Source organism: Hydra vulgaris, chromosome 14 (assembly GCF_038396675.1).
Source record: "Hydra vulgaris chromosome 14, alternate assembly HydraT2T_AEP".
Classification (NCBI taxonomy): domain Eukaryota; kingdom Metazoa; phylum Cnidaria; class Hydrozoa; order Anthoathecata; family Hydridae; genus Hydra; species Hydra vulgaris.
The window spans coordinates 24,917,308-24,939,398 of NC_088933.1; the positions used below are offsets into that span (position 1 = coordinate 24,917,308).

General features: G+C 28.4%; 1 non-coding gene across 1 annotated transcript; it reads left to right on the forward strand.

The window, feature by feature from the left end:
• Positions 1-13,878: 13,878 nt before the first annotated feature.
• trnah-gug (transfer RNA histidin (anticodon GUG)) lies at positions 13,879-13,950 on the forward strand. Its single transcript has one exon. It is a non-coding gene; the product is annotated as a tRNA-His (tRNA).
• The last annotated feature ends 8,141 nt before the right edge of the window (positions 13,951-22,091 follow it).

Consider the following 22,091-nt stretch of genomic DNA (forward strand, 5'->3'; position numbering starts at 1 on the left):
TTTTGATGAAAAAAGTTTTTTAAAAGACCTTAAAGAAACTGATTGGCTTTCAATAAACCATTCAAACTACTGTGTTAATAACTCTACTTCAAAGTTTTTGGATGCACTTAAAAGATTACTTGATAATCACGCCCCTTTTAAAATGTCAACCAAAAAAGCTAATAAATCTTTATCAAAGCCATGGATTACTAATGGAATCATTATGTCAATACAAATTAAAAATAAGTTGCACAAGAAGTTTATAAAATGTAAAAATGAGAATTTAAAGCTACAATACTTTCAAAAATTCAAATATTAGCTACAATACTTTCAAAAATTCAAATATTACAGAAATCAAATTAGTAACCTACTGCGATACTCAAAAAAATCATATTATTCAACCTACTTTAATGAAAACTTAAATAAAATTAAAAATACCTGGAAAGGAATAAGGAGTATTATTTATATTAAATCAAAGATCAACAATAATATAGATAGTTTAAATATCAATAATAAAACTATAACTAACAAGAAAATAATTGCAAACACTTTTAATGATTACTTCTCTTCAATTGCAGATAAACTTTCTAAAGAAATTATACCTCCTAGATTTCACTTCAGCCACTATTTGAAAAATCAAAATCCTGATACTTTTTTTATATCTCCAGTTACTCCTCAAGAAGTAAATGACTATATTTCCCTCTTGAATCCAAAAAAAAGCACCGGTCCCAATAGCATTCCTTCAAAAATAATGACCTTAGCATCTCAAGAATTGAGCTTCCCCTTGAGTATTATAATAAACCAATCTTTTCAATCAGGGATATTCCCTGACTTATTTAAAGTTGCAGAAGTTGTTCCAATTTTTAAAAGCGGCTGTAAACAAGATCCATGTAACTATCGACCTATATCCTTACTCTCAAATATAGGTAAACTAATTGAAAAATTTATGTATAACAGGCTGCTCAGTTTTTCAAATCTATCAGATAGCACTGAACTGGTTTAACTCATATCTAAACCATCGTCCACAAAGTGTTACTATTGGTAATATCTCATCCACTACTAAGTTTACATCTATAGGTGTTCCTCAGGGTTCAACTCTGGGTTTTTTTCTTTTCCTTATCTACATAAATGATTTTAACACTTGTATTAAATACTCAAAGGTGTATCATTTTGCTGATGACACTAACCTTCTGATTGTAGATAAGTCTTTAAAAAAGCTCAATAAGTTCCTAAATTATGACCTGGCATCACTGGTTCAATGGCTGCGATCAAACAAAATATCTTTGAATGTCAAAAAAACTGAATTAGTTCTATTTAAACCTCAAGGCAAAAAAATTACCAAAAAACCTAATTTTAGAATTAGTGGTCAAAAACTAAATATTGTAGATAAAATAAAATATCTGGGCATATTATTAGATGAAAATCTTTTGTTCATTCAACAAATCAAGTCCATATCAAACAAATTAAGTCGAACAAATGAAATGCTTACCAAAATAAGGCATTTTGTGAATTACGAAACCCTTGTGAATATTTGGCATGCTATTTTTAACTCCCACCTACGCTATGGTTGTCAGATATGGGGACAAAGTCCATCCATTTATAAAAAAAACCTTATAAATCTCCAGAATAAATCTTTAAGAATAATTCACTTTCAACCTAACAGTTTTAGTTCTGACATACTGTATAATCTTTCTAAAATTTTAAAGCTTGACGAACTTAAATACTTATCAAACTGTGTTCTTGTATGGGACATTGTCCACCATAATACGCCTAGCTGCTTCACTAGCTATTTTAAATTCACAAATGATGTTCATAGTTATAAACTTAGGTCTGTATCTTATTGTAGTCTTTCTATGCCTTTAAAACAAACACACAAGTATGGCATAAAGTCAATCAAGTATCAATCAATTCTATGTTGGAACTCTCTTCCTGTTGAAACTAAAAAAATGTTCTCCAAAATATCAAATAGAAATGCCTTTATAACATGTAAAAAAAATTTATCTTCAGTAAAAATTATCAATGAACTATCAGTTATGCAATCACCCCCTAGTTATTCTCTATAACTAAATTTTTAATATAATAAAAGTAACATAGAAATAAATAAAAATAACTCATAAATAAAAATAAAAATAAGAATAAAAATATAAAACCAAAAATAGAAATAAAAATATAAAACTAAAAATAGAAATAAAAATATAAAACTCATAAAATAAAAATAAAATAGAAATAAAAACATAAAACTAAAAATAAAACATAAAAGTATATAAATGTTCATTTAGTCACAATCAAGTACCCTCATTTTCATCATCCTGTAAAGTTATATGGCTCTAAAATTTGTGGCACTACTAAACCATATAACATGTAATAAATAAACAATAAACTATTTTCTATGTAGTCGTCCCGCTTAATTCTCTATAACAATTTTTTTTTTTTTTTTTTCTTTTACTTTAATTCATATTCAATTTTTCTATGCTTGAAAAATGCTGGATCACAACAAAACTCCTATGACTTCTACTTCTTTGACTCTTTTTCCTTTCTTTCCTTCTTTTTACTGTTATATTTTTTGTTATTGATATTGTTATGATTTTTATATTTTTTATTTATTTATTTTTTTGCATTATCCTTATGATAATCACTATAATAAATATAGATAAATATATAGTAAAATATATACCTATATATAGTAAAATATATAGGTAGTACTTATTATATTACTATTTATATTATTATTACTATTTATTACTGTTATTATTACTATTTATTTTTATTTATTTTTTATTACTTATTTTTATTATCATTATTATTATGCTATATTTATACCATCATAGGTCTTTACGCGTCATCAGTTTATAACTGTTTGTAAATGTCCCGCACGATTGTATATATACAGTTATTATTAAAGTGAAAATATTTTGATTTGATTTGATTTGATTTATAACTTCTTTTGGATTAATTTAATTGAACTTATTATGTTTTTTTAATTAAAGTTATTTCCTTATAACTTGCCATTTATTATTTTTTTAATTAAAGATATAAGTTACTTGTTGATTTAGAATTGAAATATTTGGTATATTTATATGGTATAAAGTATAATATAATTTAATATAATTTAGAACCATGAAAAATGTCGTTCTCAAATGTTAGAGGAGGATTTATTTCAAGAGAATTCAACTCAATTGTCTCCAATAGATGAACCTGACATACAAAATGATAAAGTCAATTGGTTATCGTGTGCTGGTTAGTTAGAGAATATTGTCACAGACTTAAACGAGTGTGGTACCATTTTGTCTAAATTAAAATCTGAAACATTTCCAAATCCTGTAATATTCTTATTGGAAAGCATTCAGGTCATTAGTAGAATAAAATCAAGTTCTAAAAAATTCTTAAAAAATGCAAATATTTTATCTGAACAAATCTCTAAATCACCTGAAAGTTTCAAACCAATTAACAATATTATCGATAACATAATTAATCATGATCCAGGCAGTCGTGATTCGGTTGCTTCAGCATCTCAGCGTCAATGCCTTATTGCTTTAGGGCCACATCAGCCAAAATTAACTAAATATCCAGTTAATACTATAGTTAACAACATTAAACAGCATAGTTTTAATCCTAAATGGTACAATGAATATCCATTATTAGAATATAGTGTTGTGACAGATTCTGCATACTGTTTTGTATGTACTTTATTTTCAAATGGTCCAGGAAGATCTTATCAAGATTCAGCATGGGTAAAACCTGGTGTTCGTCAATGGCATAAAATGAAAAGCTGTGGAGTTAAAAAATTAGGTAAATTACAGCAACATTTTTCTTGTTTTTCTCATAAAGCAGCGTTACATGATTATTATCAATTTATGACAACTGAAAATCATATTGATATAAATTTAAACATATCAAATAGAAAAGAAGCAATTAAGTTAGAACAAGAAAAAGATTTCAAAAAACAAATTGTAGTTATATTATTTGATATTGCTAGAACATTATCATGACAAGGATTAGCATTTCGAGGTAATGGTGACAAAAATGGAGGAAATTTTATGCAATTTGTTCAATTACTCTCTAGGCATAATCCCTTAATGAAATGCTGGATGGAGGAGTCTTTACTATCACATAAAGTTACTTACTTAGGTCCACGATCTCAAAATGAATTTATTGAACTACTAGCTAAAGAAACATGTTACATAATAATAAAAGAGATACATGAAGCAAACATTTATTCAGTATCTGCTGATACTACACCAGATATATCACATCAGGATCGTTTATCAGTATGTGTCCGATATGTTAATAGTCAAGGCAAATTTGTTGAGCGACTTTTGGAAATTGAAAGAGGAAACGATAAAACTGAAAGTAATTTTTTAAATCTGGAGTTAATACCCTTTCAATCCTATGATTTTGCAAGTAATATGTCAGGGAAATTTAATGGAACCCATGTTAAACTTTCTGAACTTGTTGGTCACAAAATTATATTTATACCATGCCAAGCCCATCGGTAGAACACGTTTTTAGAACATAGTTGTGATGCTAGTAGTATAATTGGAAGTACTATTGATATATTAGAAAATCTGTCTTTTTTTCCTCAAGTAATAAAAAATGTGGTTTGCTTAATGAGAAAATTTCCAAAATTGAAAATGCGTTACAATAAAGAAACTTGTCAAAAACCAGGTGGACAGCTTGTGATGAAAGTGTTAAAGCTGTATGGAATTCATTAGAAGCTTTTGTTGAAAGCCTTGATGAAATTCTATTATTAAACAAATGTTTTGATAAAGGAACAAGATCAAAAGCACTTGCTCTTCGAAAACAAATACTTTCTTTTGATTTTATTGTTTCTATATCTTTCATGAAGAACATTATGTACAAACTCAAGTATCTTACTGAAACTCTTGAGGCAAAAAATTTATCTATAATTGATGCAATAACTTTAATTGACAGCACAATGAAAATTTTAGCATCAATCAACTCTGATGATTATGCAATGAACAATTCCATCAATAGTGCTAAAGAGTTTGCCACCTTACTTGGAATAGACTCTGAAGCTGATTTTCGAAACCATCATCGCAGAAGATTAGCTCCTAAATGATTCGATTGTAATTCTACAACACAAACAGAATTTACAATGAATTTATTTTACAGAATAGAGTTTAAAATAGTTCTTGATGCCATTTTAAAACTAACAAATGAAAATTTAAAAACATGTTAAAATAAAAACATTTCTTCTATTGAACCATTATATCTATTGTTTTCTCAACCATTTAATAAACTTAATATTTCATTGGGTAGTGTACAAAAATCTATTTTAATATTTCCACCAGCCAGTCAAGGTGCAAATCTTCAAGATTATGACATAGTTCAAACAAAATTAGAAATATTATTTAATATGTTAAAAGAAGACGAAACATCATTTAATTCCTTAATGGAAAAATCAGAAGAAGTAAAGCATATTTTACCATGTGCTAATCAAATTTGTCGTTTAGCTTTGACTTCTCCAGTTACTGTTGCAACAAATGAAAGAACATTCAGTAAACTAAAATTGATAAAAACACATCTTAGATCAATAATGACGAGAGATTGAATTCTTTAGTGTTATTGGGTGTAGAAAAAGATATTGTTGACTAGTTGGATATAAATAAAATAGCACATTAATGGTCGATTTAAAAAAACCGGCGTATAAAGATTTAACAAGTTTATACAATTTATTATAAAATTTTATTGCTAACGTCAAGAAATATTGTTTAGATATTGTATAATTTTAATAATCTTCTTTTAATAAATAGTATTACAGTATTAAAACTGTATTTTGATATCGTAATATACGCCCATTTCATATATGATAGTTATTACTCCAATGCTCAGTAGGCTAGAATATTTTTTCCGTGGTCGAAAGTCCCAAAAAAGTGAATTCTTCAAACATTTTCTTTCTTTTGTTATTAAAACATAAGTACTTTACTCAAAAATATTTGGCATTGTATATTGATAATTTTTTGACCAACAAGTTCAGAAAGTTTAACATGGGTTCCATTAAATTTCCCTGAAATTACTTGCAAAATCATAGCTTGCCTTAGGCAAGCTCGCTATAATACATAATGGTTTTAAAAATGTCAAATTTTCACTTATATTATTTAAAAACTTATCCTCAAAATCTACGTAACTGTATAATGCATTGTACAGTTACGCAGATTTTAAGAATAAGTTTTTTTGAAAAAATAAGCGAAAGTTTGTCATTTTTAAAACCATTATGAATATTTTTGAGTGTTGTGTAAATGTACAGTGTACATTAACACAATACTCAAAACATCGAATCGATGCATGTAATGACGATAACCCAAGCTCTAAACTTTGCAAATCCGTTGGACGGATTAGAGCTTTATCTAAGTTGTTCAATGATCTAGGAGTACAGAATTTAGAGGGTCAGAGACCCCCAAAACCTAAAAAGTAGGTGTATTTAAAAAAAGGTCCAGTATTTCACTATTTTCGAGCGTTACAAATTTTTTTTTTGAGTTGGCATTTGAAAGCTATGCTTAATAATAACTTATTTGTAAAAAAAACATTGACGTCAAAAGCAATATTTTTGTAAAAATGCAATATGTGATATACTAAAATGAATATTGTAAAGTAAAAAGAATTTTCTACATACTGTAGTTCATATCATAAATCATTTATTCATTGAACTAGAGATTGTTGGCAATCATTACTCCAAAGATTTAGATTTCGCTAATCTCTTAAAGATTTAAACTTCTTTTTATTTGACGGAAATCAAGTCGTTTTTTCCATGCTTTATATAAGGTTACTTTCTATATATATATTTTTGTGTGCCACAAAATTTGAAATCAATTTTTGAAAGCTTTTTCTCAACCAATTTTGCTCAAATTTTGCACACTTAATCATTTTCGATGACAATACAAGGAAATGGAAAAATTTGACCAAAAAAAGTTAATTAAGTTAACAAGAATTTAATTAGTATTTCCCCATACGCTTTTTTTATTTGATATGAATTGCGTATTACGTCACAAAAATCATTGATTTGCAAATTATTTGCAGTTTCGAAGACATTAAAGCGCAGCGATTCAAAAGTTTTTTAAGTCTTAAGTTATAAAGTTAAAAAACAAAAATTTTAAAACGCGCTACTTTTTCTTCCATGCTTTATATAAGGTTACTTTCTATATATATATGTTTGTGTGTCACAAAATTTGAAATCAATTTTTGAAAGCTTTTTTCTCAACCAATTTTGCTCAAATTTTGCACACTTAATCATTTTCGATGACAATACAAGGAAATGGAAAAATTTGACCAAAAAAAGTTAATTAAGTTAACAAAAATTTAATTTTTATTTCCCCTTAAGAACACTGAATTAATAAAAAAAAAACTTAAAAACGTAACAGTAATTTTTCCTTCTACAAAAGATAACAAAAAAAGAATTTCTAGGCCCAATAGAATTCTGCTTGCATAAAGCATGGATTTGAAAAAAGAATTTTTTTTTGATTTACTAGTTTATTGTCTCACAACTTTGTTTTGATATTTTTCGGCATTTAAATTTTTTTACAAGTAGAGTTCTAGAATAATCACATGATTTAAAGACTTTTTGTTATATAGTCACACAAAAGTTATACAAAGGTTATTGAATATTTAGAATATTTTTTAACAAAATAGTAAAATATATAAACGACAATACTTTACATAATAAAGCTTTTTTATTTAGGGATCGTCCATAAAGTACATACGCCAAAACTTTTGAAATTTGACACCCCTTCCCCCCCTGTTACCATGCGCACTTTTTAGTCCCCTCCCCCTTAAAAAGTACGTGCGTTTTTCAAATACCCCCTAACTTTTTTTTTCAATAAAAAAGTTTGTTGAAAATAAAAAGGTGGAGGTACCTTTATACAACCCCAAAGCCCTTTGTTTGCGGCACAGAATCCCAATTTAAAATCTCTTTAAATATATACTTATACAACAATGTGTTTGCTTGGTCGAGAGGTAAATGATATGTACTTAGGCGGCAGAGACCGGAGATTGATTCCTAGTAATATTCAATAAAGCATTTTTTGTTTTAATAACGAATCAAACAAAAATTGCGAATCAAACAAAAATTGCGAATCAAACAAAAAATGCACTATTTTTTGTTTTAATAACGAATCAAATAAAAAGTTAACAACAATAATCAAATAAATAACAACAAACACAAGAATCAAATGAATAACAACAAACAAAAACATGCGTGCAAAATAGTATTTGGAGCCGACAGTGTTCCTTGCGAACCACTTCTACGCGTGCTCGGTGTTTTAAATGTTTATAAACTTAATTTACACCAAGTTTTATTATTTATGTTTAAAACTAAAAATGGATTATCTTCAAAAATATTTCAATCTTATTTTAATAAAATTAACCATAAATACTCAATAAAGTTTTCAGTTAACAATTTTATTGTTCCAAAATATAAATTAAAATTAACTTCCTATTCAATTAAATACCGTGGACCTAATCTGTGGAAAAAGTTTCCAGATATTGTTAACAATAAACAGACTACATTAGAGCAGTTTAAGGACGAATAAAAACGATTATTATTATTCATGGATATTTCCAACTTTAAATGTTCATTTTAAACTAAAAACAGTCATATAAGAAATAGATTTAAACTAGCATTTTATCGGATATTTCCAACTAAAATTTTGTGTGCACAATTGTTAATCAAAAATGTCCACTCCGTAGATGTCCTGCATCTAGGACTGTATTGTTATACTCAATAATTTTTTTCTTTTGTATTAAGGCTAATCGGGGACACAATTTGGTGCTTTAGACATGCTAATATATTGTATTTTAATACATGTATTAATTTACACTTTATCCTGTTGTAGCTCTTGTCAAAAACTTGCTGTTCCCACACTTTTTGTCCACTCCGTTATTACATTTTAATATAGTCACAGGTTTGTTGTTTTTACTTATTTACTAATTAAAATAATGAAAAAAAGTCCAGTTTTATGAAATTTATTAACATTTAAAGTTATATCGAGCAGGCAAGCATTATTTATACAAAAATGAGAGCCTAATTATCTTATTTTAAAAATGATATTCTTATTCGAAGTCTACTATGTTACGCTTTTTTATTCCGTGTTTTAGTACTCTTTAAATCTTTTGGACAATATAGCAATAAAAGATTTTAAAGATGTTTTCCAATGAGTAATAATGAGATATTATTGATTATGTCTACTCCGTTACTGTCAACTCTGTGATTTCCTCTAAATAACGGAGTTGACAACAACATAACGGAACTGACATCACAAAGATAAAAAAAATCAAAAGCTTTAAACTAAGCTATTTTCTGCATTAAGTAAACACGTCATCCATTAGGGACTTACTGCAGCGATAAAATATGATTACTTTGCAGCATTAAATATGATTACCATATATACGCTGTCAAGCTATTGTAAGAGTAATTTGTAAGTATTTTAGTATTAGGATTTCATTTATTGTTTGGTTTTTATTTACATTTGACTCTAATACGTTTGGCTTTTAAAATAAATGTAAGTCTTGAAATATATTTTAATAATAATAAACAAATAATAAATAAACTTTTGGTGTATTAACAATTACAGTTATTATACTATTTTTCCAAAAGAAATGCAACTAGGCATATAAGATGAAAACTTCAAAGAAATCTTGTGCTGAAATTCAGAAAGCGTTTTGGGGCAGACAATTAGAAAAAAATGCAGACATATTTTGTGAAAAGGAACGCAAACGTTGGCATATGCAGCTTGAGCAGAAGAAGGTTAAAGTGATATCAGAATTATCAGAAAGAAAAAAATGAATTGTTCGTCGTTGTTGGCGCACCCAGAAAGCAAAATTTAGAGCTGCTAAAAGAAAGATTGAAACATCGTTATCAGAGTCACCGGAACGCGAGTTGAGTAGGAATAACGAACGCAAACAAAGAGGTAGAGCAAAGGTTGCTTATCGAAAACGAAAGCTTATAGAAAAATACAAACATTAACGGACGAGTTGGAAACGGCTAATTGTTCAGCCTAAAAATACAAAAAACGTTGGTTAAGACTTAAAAGTTTCCTGCCTGGTTTACACCTACAACCACTGATAGATCATCTAATTCTTCTGTAGAAAACGGTTTTCTTACAAATGAAACAAGCAGGATGTCAAAATTATTAGCAGGTAATAAAACCCCAAACTCTTCTTTTTCATCAAAAAGTACAACTCCAAACAGCAAATGCCATCGTGGTAATGCATCGCTTGATGCTGAAACACAGAATTTGATCAGAGAGTTTCTTACATGTGATAACAATTCTAGAATAACAACTGGAAAGAAACAGACTGTAAAAAAAAATAAAGATAAAAAACAAAAGCGATTACTACTCGATTCATTAATAAACCTTTATGAAAAATTTAGCGCGGAATATACGAGAAACAACATTTCATATACAACGTTTACTCGTTATCGCCCATTTTTTGTCCGCAAACCGTCGGCTAAAGATAGAGATACATGTCTGTGCAAAAAACACGAGAACATACAATTACTTTGTGATAAACTTATTAACCTGCGTGTTTTGAAAGAAAAAAATATTGAAGAAGTAGTGAAACAAGTTTGTTGTAGTACTGATAGAAGAGAGTGCATGTTCAGAGAAAGTAACATTTGTTTTAAGTCTCCTGTTCAATTTCAAGCAAAAAGATTGCTAAAAGATGAAAGTATTGTAGTTTGGTTCCAGTGGGAAAAAAAAACAACAGGAATATGAAAAGATGGGAGAAAAGAAAACAACAAATGTTATCAGAAAAAGCGTGAAGCGTGGAACACTTAAAGATCTTAAATTAAAATTCTGTGAATCATTTCGAAACGAGCTTTGCAAGCATGTTTTTATATTGAGACACCAGTTCAGAATGTATAAACAATTAAAAGAAACAGTAAATGTGAACGAAGCTGTTATACATATAGATTTTTCTGAAAACTATGTGTGCAAGAATTTTGCTGCAATTCAGTCTTCACATTTTGGAGCAAGTAACAAACAAGCTACATTGCATACAAAAGTAATTTATAAAATGGGTAGACATCAGTCATTTACAACTATATCCGACTCCTGCTTCTATATGGGCACATCTGGAACCCGTGCTAATTGAACTCAAGATAGATAACCCACAAATTACAGATCTTCATTTTTTTTCTGATGGACCAACCACACAATATAGGAATAAGCAAAACTTCTTCTTATTCTCTACATTGATATACGAATTAAAATTTATATTAGCCAGTTGGAATTTTTTTGAAAGTGGGCATGGTAAGTGAGCACCAGATGCGATAGGAGGATCTGTGAAACGTCAGGCAGATCAATTGCCTAATATGGGTTGTGACCTTCCATATGCAGAAAGTTTATATAATTTTCTTAACAATGGCCACTCATTAATAAAGTTTTATTATTTTGAGGGATCCAAAATTACTTCTTTTGACTCAAAATGTTCCAAAACATTAAAGGCTCTTACAGGCACTATGAAACTGCATCAGCTGCACACAGACAGGAAATTTAATGTTTTGTATCGAGATTTAAGTTGCTTCTGTAAGAAGGCTACAGTTTGCACATGCCCCTGTTTTAAGTGATATATGTTTTCCAAAAACACTTGGACGGTAACAAAATGTTTGTGTATTTTATTATTTTGCTAATTTATTTGTTTCTATAATAATTAAATTTATTTTAAGTACTTCCGTGAATTTCTTTTTAATATTGACCAATGCAATGGATGTCAATGATTACCAATTTCAACATTTAAGCAACAATATCATTGATCTGGTTAATTTTGATGAAAATTTGAATATCTTATTGATTGAAGCAAATGATGTTGTGAGCGACCACGACTTTCTTCACATTAATGATGTATGGTAATGATCCAGTAACGGAGCGGACAATATTTGTACAATTTAAATCCGAAAAAGATTTTTGTCGAGTTAGTTTTTTTTTTTAAAGACGCTTTACCTTTTTTAAAAAGACAATGTACTGAATTTATTCGTATACTAAGATTTTCTCTTTAATTTAAAATGTAACTTACACTGTTTTGCTTTTAAATAATAAATAATTAGCAAATGTCAGTAACGGAGCAGACATTTGGCTAATATACTTAACATTTAGGCTGTAGTTATAGTACCCAGTATATTTCATTACAAAAATAGAATTTGTTACAAAAATAATAATAATTCACAGATGTAGTTACATTTATGTTACGGTAACGGAGCGGAAAAAGTTATTGGGCCTCATTACTTGATGATATCTAAAAACATTTAAAAAGCAGATTCGTGCAAAACCAAATCTATTTTGTGCATCCCTAATGATGAAATTTAACATACTTGTTAAAGTTTTATAGATAGTCCAAACTTTATTTTCATGCAACTTTAGTTGCGAGTAAACCGTCTTATGAGAAATTGACTCCTATTGGTTAAACATTTTAGCAATTGTTTTCAACACTTCTAAAAAAAAAAAAAATTTTTTTTTAAATTTTTAATTATATTAGTTATTTTCGGTTTTCATTTCTATTTGTTATTTTATATATATTTTTACGTTACGGTAATAAAGAATTTATTGCTATTATTTTTTTTTAATGGGCCTCGGCGATAAGGCTGAATACGCCTTCTTCTTGCCCCAGCCAATAGTTTATATAAATGTATTTGCAATGTAAACATTTTTAAACGGCAAAATAAAGAATTAAAAAAAAAAAAAAATTAAGTGTACTTAACGCGGACGTTTTTTTTAGACACCCCTCTTTAGTAAGTCCGTAAAAAACGAGTCTTACGCGAATTACGAGTCTTACGCGAATCTTACGCCTTACTCAGGGCTAGTATATAAAGAGTGGCAAGTGTGCTATGGCGCCCGCAAGATTTTTTGATGTTCCAGATAGGGGTCGTCCATAAAGGACGTCATGCAGAATTTAATTAATAACCGGTAGTAAAAGTTTATTGGCTCCTTTCCGCGGATATATTCATCAAACATAAGGCGCTATATTACTCTTAAAGTCTCTGCGCACGAGAGCCAACATTCTCCTACTTTTTGCCGTTAGTTAAACTTAAAGTGACGTCTTTTATGGATGACCCCATAGGATACTTTCACACATTGTTCAAACTCCAAACTTAAGTATGTTTATACCTATGCCAAATAAGGAAGCCTTGCAAAAAATTAGTATGGAGGAGGCCTGGGAACAAAAAGCCTTGAAACGTTTGCCCCTACCCTCCCTTCCTACCTAAACGTGAGAGCACTAATGTAGTAAAATTTTCAACTTTAATATCTAAAACGAAATTTAAACTTTTCGACAGATTTTAAATTTCGTTGAAAAATATTGTAAATTACAAAAGTTATGACCATGCAAAATTTACAGCCCCTCATTTTATTTATTTATTTATTTTTTTTTTTTGGGGGGGGGGGGGGGGGGTCAGAAAATTTGCGCCCATGCATGTGTGTGCATAGAGGAAAACTATACCCTCTACTCCCTATACCATAGATCTTTTATGTTGGAAAACTAGGATCTTTAGCCTGAATTTAAACTTTTCTATTGATTAGCGGGTTAATTGTGATAAATAAGAAAATATAAGTACGTACGTTTAAATTAAACCCTCCCCCCCCCCCCCCCACACACACTTTCATCGCTTTCATACGCCTTTTGAAGACCTCCCCCTCCCCCTATGAGCGTACGTACTTCATGGACGACCCCTTAATTGGATAGATAAGACAGTTTAAAAGTACTTCCACTTAACGCAAATGTTTTCTATTGTTTAGCGATTGTTATTTATAACAATTGCAAGCGCGCATATCTTGGCTTTTAAACAAGTTAAACGTCCATCTATTAAAACGTCCTCGATTATCCTTACCTGTCAATGTAATAATTTATTAAATAAAAAATTAATACAATATATTTTCCTGCACTTGTATCGCCGTGATCGTATAGTGGTTAGTACATTGCGTTGTGGCCGCAATAACCCAGGTTCGAATCCTGGTCACGGCACATTAGTCTTTTATTTATTTAACTGTTTATTTGATTGCCTTTTTAATAATTTATTATAAATATTGTTTTTAACAATCTACTTAAAATATTCAAGTTTTAATGACCTTTACCAGTTTAAGCATTTGATCTGGTGGTTTTTTGCACGAATCTGGTGGTTTTTTTCATTTAATCTTGTGGTTTTTTTCATTTAATCTTTTTTTCATTTAATCTGGCGGTTTTTTGCATTTAATCTAGTGGTTTTTTGCATTTAATCTAGTGGTTTTTTGCATTCAACCTAGCGGTTTTAAAAATTATATCAATTTTAAATAATGCAATTTATGAATCGCTTCAATGATTTTTAATAAAAAAAATACTACACATTCCAGTTAAAAATAAATTAAAAACTTACAAGTTTGGAAAAACAAATTTTTATAAATTATAACTTTATTCTCTATTAATATCATCTCTATTGCGTTTGAAAAGAGTCGAAGTGCCTCACGAAGTTTGAAATATTATGTTCAGTAATGTGCTCACAACCGTTCCTCATTCTTTCTAACAAATCGTTATTTCCGATCGGAGCTATTTGTCCTCTTGTAGTATTCTTAATCTTCGAGAATGTCTCTTCAGAAGGATTTAGAAAAGGTGAGTATCGGGGTAAAAAACGAATATCATAGGGATTACTATCATAAAAATCTAATAATGAATGATGAAAGTTAACGTTGTCCATCACCAAGGTAAAATCTTCTTCCACCCTCAAAATACTTTTAAGTGTATTTAAGAATCCTTTAAAGATATCTGCTGTCACCTCTACGCCAATTATTGCTTCACTGTGGACTATGTTTAAACAATTTAATGCAAATATCATGGTTATGTTACGGCCTCTTAATGACAATACACGTTGATCGGGGGTCGTTCCACGGAGACTCTATCCGTGGTTTCTTACCATATGAAGATTGAACGGACTTTCATCGATACAAATGATATTTCTGTAACGTTGTTGGAATGTCGAGTTTAAATACTATAAGACATGTTTTTCTTTCTTCTTTTACCTCTGCAGTATTGAGTCTTTCACAAATTGGGACTAAAGTTTTATATGTATAATTAAATTTTTTTAACCATCGCCATAATGTAGATTTATTGACATCAATTCCCAATTCTATCTTTATCTCCTGTAGATTTGTTTGGGCACACACAAAACTAAATTAATAAGACTACAGAGGCTACAAAACCACGCATGTAAAACGGTTAATTTAAAAAGATTAGAAAACCCTTCCTCTGTAATGAAATACATGAATGTGTTAAATATATCAAAACTTAGTTCGCTTCAAATATTAATATTTATGTATAAATATAAGAATAACTTGCTGCCAAATGTATTTTCTGATTTTTCTTTTTTTTTTCAGTTTTCACAAAAATACAATCTTCGGTCAAATAGCAACCATAACTATCAATTGAGCAGAGTAAAATCACAAGTGTCAAAGTTCTCAAAATTATTAACCAAGGTCCGTCATTATGGAATCAGTTAAAAAATAACAATATAAAAGATTTGAAAAGCACTTCCTCTTTTAAACAACAAATGAAATTGCATCTCCTAAACTTCTTATATATATGCGAGTATGTTTATATATGTATGTGTAAGTATGTTTGTATATGTGTTTGTGTATGTGTATGTGTACATATGAGGATATATATATATATATATATATATATATATATATATATATTATATATATATATATATATATATATATATATATATATATATATATATATATATATATATATATATATATATATATATATATATATATATATGAGATTTTATTCTTCACCTAGTACTTTTCAGAAAAAATATTTTATTGCAAATTTACTAAAGCCATATGGGCTTTAAATGTTATTGTAAAGGGGCTCTATGAAAAGATTGTGGTGACACCAGTCATCCGTATCTTCTTTGAGCCCCTGTCTGTTTTATATATTTTCTTTGTTTAACGTAAAAGTTTCATTGTAATTTTATTATTTTATTTTTATATAAACAGCGGAAAAAAAAAAAAAAAAAAAAAAGATTACAGTTTTTGTTATCTCCAATTGACTCATGTAGCTTATTTCTTATTTCCTCAGTACAACCTGACTTTCGAAAATCACCTCTAATACCAGGATTGATATTACCTGTTAATATATATCGATGTATTTATAATATAGGCGTTGTATTTAAGTTTCACTTCTGTACACGAGCTCCGATACTTCTTTTACACTTTTCCCTTTTGTTAATTACAAGATTAATGATTAAATTTCTTACTTCAACATTAATTTAATTGTCTTCGTGCGTTATTCATTAATTTAGAGTTTTAAAAAATTAAAGAGAAAACGGCCTTAAATTGTATATATGGAAGTTAAATTAAATGAAGCAATAAAACCAAAACTATTTATCATGATAAAGAAAAACCGCCAGATTGAATGCAAAAAAAAGCCAGATTAAATGCAAAAAACTGCCAGATTAAATGCAAAAAACTGCTAGATTAAATGCAAAAACCGGTAAATTTAACTTAAATAATTTTAGTTTAGCGTAGATAAAACAAATCGTTAAGAATAGTAATTAAAACAGACAATAAACAACTAACTTTTAGCGTTTTAATTTTAATAAATAATTTTAATAAATAAACAGAATCGCTGCTGAATAATTTAAAAAAATATATAATCAATATATAAAATATAAAAATATATATATATATATATACTGTAAAATCGCCTAAGTTTGGTCACTTAAGCTTTGAACATTTATCGCGCATAAATAAAAAAATGTAATTTTTTTTTCCTGAAACAGCAGAATATTATTTTGATAATTGACATTGTAAAAATAAAAAAATGAAAAATAAAAACTAGTACTCAGTATTTAATTTAAAATGAAAACATCTACTTTGACGGAACTTTCCATACCATCTCATAAGCTCGGTCGCTAAATAAATACTAATAACGTATCACAAACTTAACGTCACAAATAATGAAAACTAATTTTTAAATGATGTTTTATTGTAAAATTATGATATAAATTCAGGAAATACCAGTAACTAAGGAGCGCGTCGCCCCGGGCTCAAAAAAAAAGTCTTTTTAATTTTTATTGTAACTTAATTGTCAACTATTCTATTGCTTTGGCCATTATCACATTTGCTACGCCACTGGTAAAAAAAATTAAAAATATATTTTTCAAAGGTTTTTTCAATTAATAAAAAAGCATTACTTTGCTTTAAATGAGCTTTGTATGTATATTGGCAATTCTTGCACGTATTGTTGACCATAGTAGAACAGCAAGATCCACAGAACCAATTGTCACAGGATTTGCATCGCATCTATAATTATCGTGGAACTGTTACTCTATCTCCAAAAAAAATGTCACAAGCCTAATATTTTTTAGAACTCAAAGAACCGTCAGTTAGTTTTGAAATTATGAACAAACTTGTTATTCAAATAAATACCATGGTGTTATTCAAATAAAAAACCATAGCTGTTATACAAATAAAATACCATGGTGCGTATCCATCATAAAAATTTCAAAATTTACTGGTATATTTACAGGTCAAGTTACCGGTAAACTTTATATTTGTAACACTTAACAACATTTCACAATATTACTGCTAATTGACTCCTTCGTTTTTTAATTAAAAAAGTAGTTAATTTTTACAAATAACTATTTTATTTTTCTGTAAATAAAATTAATTTGGTGACTCTTAATAATACAAAGATTAAATATGATCATTTATTTTAATAATTTGCTTATTTTAGATTTTAATAGTATGTATTTTTTCAAACTGTTGTTTTGATAAAGAATTTTTTTAAAGATTGCATTTAAACGCTATTTTTTTTATAAATTCATATTTACGAACTAATTACAAATATTATTTAAGAAAAAAAAGTTTGTAAAATTTGAGTTTTGCATGCTTTTTTTATATTTTTTCTTAAATGACCGAAGTTACTTGGTGGCCGAACTTAGGCGATTTTACGGTATAAAAAACTTTTTTAAAACAACATTTTAAAAATGGATTAAAAGGTAAAAAATAGAAAATATATTAAAAATAAGTTTTTAAAAACAAGATTTTAAAAATGGACTAAAAAGTAAAAAATAAACCATTTTACGGGACCCAACAACTATTGTGTACAACCTAAAATAACCATTAAAGCCCATGACTGAAAATGTTGGGCAACAAAGTACAACTCGTTCCTATTGACGCCCAACGTTTTTAGTCATTGACTTTAATGGATATTTTAGATTGTATATACAATTTAAAATAACCATTACGGGACCCAAGAACTGTGTATGTATATGCATACACAAAGTTTTTGGGTCCCGTAAAATAGTTCACTTTTTACTTTTTAGCCCATTTTTAAAACATTGTTTTTAAAAAGTGTTTTCGATATATTTTTTATTAAAGATCTTATTAACTACAAAGCTATAAACAAATATACTTTACGAATTAATAATTTGATAATTGAACCCTTTTTCAAACAAAGTTCAATCAATTTCGCATAAACTATTGAGCACCGTATTTATAGAACAAAATTGTTGTTCCTTATTTTAATTTGTCAATTTCCGTTTTGAATTTTTTGTGTGTAAATTTCCGCCTCTTCCCCAACCAGTCTTACAACCCCATTTCTTTTCATCCACAACTATTCATATTTTCAAAAAATTCTCACTTCACCTTGTTTATTATGACCTCCCTCCCTGTTTACTTTGCACACTCGAATTTTATGGCAAAATAAAACTTTTTTATTATGTATGAGATCGTCCATAAATTAGGAAACGCAAACTTTCACATGAAACAAAGCAAAAATTTTAAAAGTTTTCCCTTGCAGAGTCTTATTTTTAATATAAAATCAAAATAGCCTATTAAGCTTAATGGAAAACTACTAAAAGTAAACCAAAAAAATTTTAATATTCAAAAATAGTTATAAAATGATTCTTGTAATCTGAATATTTTTTTTACTTTCTGAACAAAAAGTACAATCTAATTTCTATTTATTGAGTATAAACTAAATTCAGAATAATGCTGATGCTCCACCTCCACACTATAAAGGCTGAAAGAGTATCTGTCTGGAAGGTATTTGTTTAAAGCACATGAACCACGTCAAGGTTCCTTCCTATTCATGTGTAGTATTTTTATGCAGTACGATTGAAGACATATGACAGAAAAATACACCATCAATTAGCAAACTGCTTTTCCCTGTACATTTTTATTCGTGGATTACATGTAAAATAAATCATATTATGGTAATATGAAGTAGTGGATCAAGACTTTTTGAGGCCCAGGGCTGATTTAAAGCAGGAGTTCTCTTACAATGATTACTCAAAAAACATGTTTTCAGAATTTCTTTAAAAAAATTTTTTCTATGAACCGAAGCCTCCAAAACCGTAGGGCCCAGGGCTATAACACTGGCAATGTAACTCCATAAAAAAATATGCAAATGTTTTGAAAACTTTAAAAAGTTTAAAAAAAAATATGCCAACTGAGCACAATCCACATTTTTAGATAAATAACAGATTTAGATAATGCGATTTTCAAAATGTTATTAAAAGAAAATTTTTACCTGTTACTGATAATTATACCATTAAATTTTGGATGTTGCAATAAAATATTGCATTAAAACACAGTTCTCTTGAGGTAAGAACCCGTAAAACACCAACTAATATGTCCTTTTAAACAATAGTTAACAATACTAAACTAGAGAAGCAGTTACAAGATTTGATCTAAAATTAATTCAAATAATACAAATAAAACATTTATAAAAAAACTTTAAAATCCTTTAGAATTTTTTTTTTTTTAATAAATAAAGGTAACTCACAGGTAACACATTATGAATAACGGAACCAGTAAGAAACACAACTCTTAGACGGTGCTTAAAACTTATAAATTTTGGCACCAACTATCACTTGTATAATTTAATTAAAATAAGGCTGATTAATAAGAAATATATATAACTGACAGTTATTATTATGCATCAAACTTTAGGCAACATCAATCAGTTGTGTTTTTTCTAGAAAAAGTGTTGCTTATATTATAATTGACATCATGCAGAATCTATATTTTTAAAAATATATATGCTTACATATAAAAATATCACAACAGCGATATTAAAAAACTATGCTAGTAGATTGTACTTTACTAAGACAAGCATATGTTTTTATAATATTACTATAAATAATATTACTATAAATAATATTAGAAACTGCTTGCATAGTTATGTAATATTGCTGTTGTGATGTATATATAGGGGAAAGGTGCCTATGATGGCATACTTAACTTTGAAGCTTCATTATTCAGTATCCTGAAGACCAATAATAAAAGTTTTGATATGGATACATTCCTTGTTACATCTAGAACAATAATTACCCTGGGAGTTTTCATCAGTTATACTTTTTTTATAAGTTATTCTTATTGTAAAAAAAAGCACAAGTGTGCCATCATAGGCAACCACTGCTCCTATGATGGCACAGGGGAGGATGGAGCTAGTTAGGATCGAGGGTAACGTAATGATTTCATTTAACCTTAGAGTCTTCCCTCAGAAAAGCCAGAAATTACTCGAAACCATCCTAATTTACCATTTCATGCTACACACCAGCATTGTAAAATTTTGCGCATGCGCATAGGATATATTGCGTTTTACGTATTTTTTGGACCAAAAAAAAAATTTTGGAGCATTTCTTTCTTTTAACTTTACTTAAAAATAAGTTTTTCTTATAAAAAAAAAAAGGTTTTCCCAACTCGTCAATATTTCAACACCCCCAACTCGTCAGTATGCCATCATGGGTAAAAGTCATCGTTTTCATTAAAACAAGCTGTGTCTGCTTTGTTCAAAAGATAAAATTAAAGTAACTATTCCACTAAATGCACAAAACTTGAATATAAAATGCATGAAAATTTCATTTCTGCACAGTTAATAGTAAAATCACAATCTTAAACATATGAAGGAAATAAAACTACATCAGCACATCCCAAAATCGATTTTTGTTGATTATAAAAACAATACTTGTGCACAAGGGACGTTTTTTCACTAAAACTAATGTAAAGTCAGTATAGTCATGTAGGTCTAATCATTTTTTTACCAAAACCAATTTTAATGGAAATATGACCGGTATGCCATCATAGGCGCTATGCCATCATAGGCCCTATCTTTTTCATATAGATATATATTTTTTATATTTTATTAATATATAAAAAAAATATATCTAAATAAAAATATATATATATGTTTACATATACAAACATAACACCTGCATGATCACAAAACTATGCTAGCAGTTTGCAATTAACTAAGTCATATGTTATTATGTAACAAAATGAGAAAACAAATTATTGTTTACTTTTTGCAAATTCATAAAACTGCAGATAAAAAGCAACAAATTATCTTCAATGACGTTAATTTGTTGCTTTATTGCATAATAGCATAAAGTAAATAATGCATTATAAACGGTTAATAGCTTTTTTAATGGATACAAGCTCATTCAATTTCGAGCTTTTGATTTCTGAACAGAAATTTTGCTTAAGACGAATGTGAGTTTTCTTTATACAGAAAATATAAAGAAAATACTTCATAAGACAACTTAAATTTCATTTAATAAAACGACATTGTTTTGCTCTAAACATTGTTTTGCTCTAAATTCGTATATTAGAATTGTATAAATGTCAGACATCATAAATAAGGCACTTAAAGAACTTCACAATTCTAACTGAAAAATCCTTATGCAATTAATAGACTTGTTTATCAAGTTGCACAATTAATTTCCAGACTTTTTATTTAGTTGTAAATTGACCACTTAGTTCTATACTACTTTAGGCGTAGAAAGAATTTTTTGGTGTTCGAGATTTAGATTTCATTTTAAAATATTTTAGCGTTCAAAAATTATGACCGTATAAAGTTTAAACCCCCCTCAATTTGAGGGGGTTGCAAATTTTCTATGGTAATAATTTTTAAACGCTAATAGAAAATACTATGAAACTTAAAATTTATCGATAAATATAAGTCTAGTAAAGAATAGTACAAAAAATACTTCATCAACTTGTTGCTCTCACGTTTGGAGCAGGGAGGCGAATATTTTGGGGCATTTTTGTTCCCAGCCTCCAATCATTGCAACTTTTTGCAAACCCTCATTATTTGACATAAGTATATACATA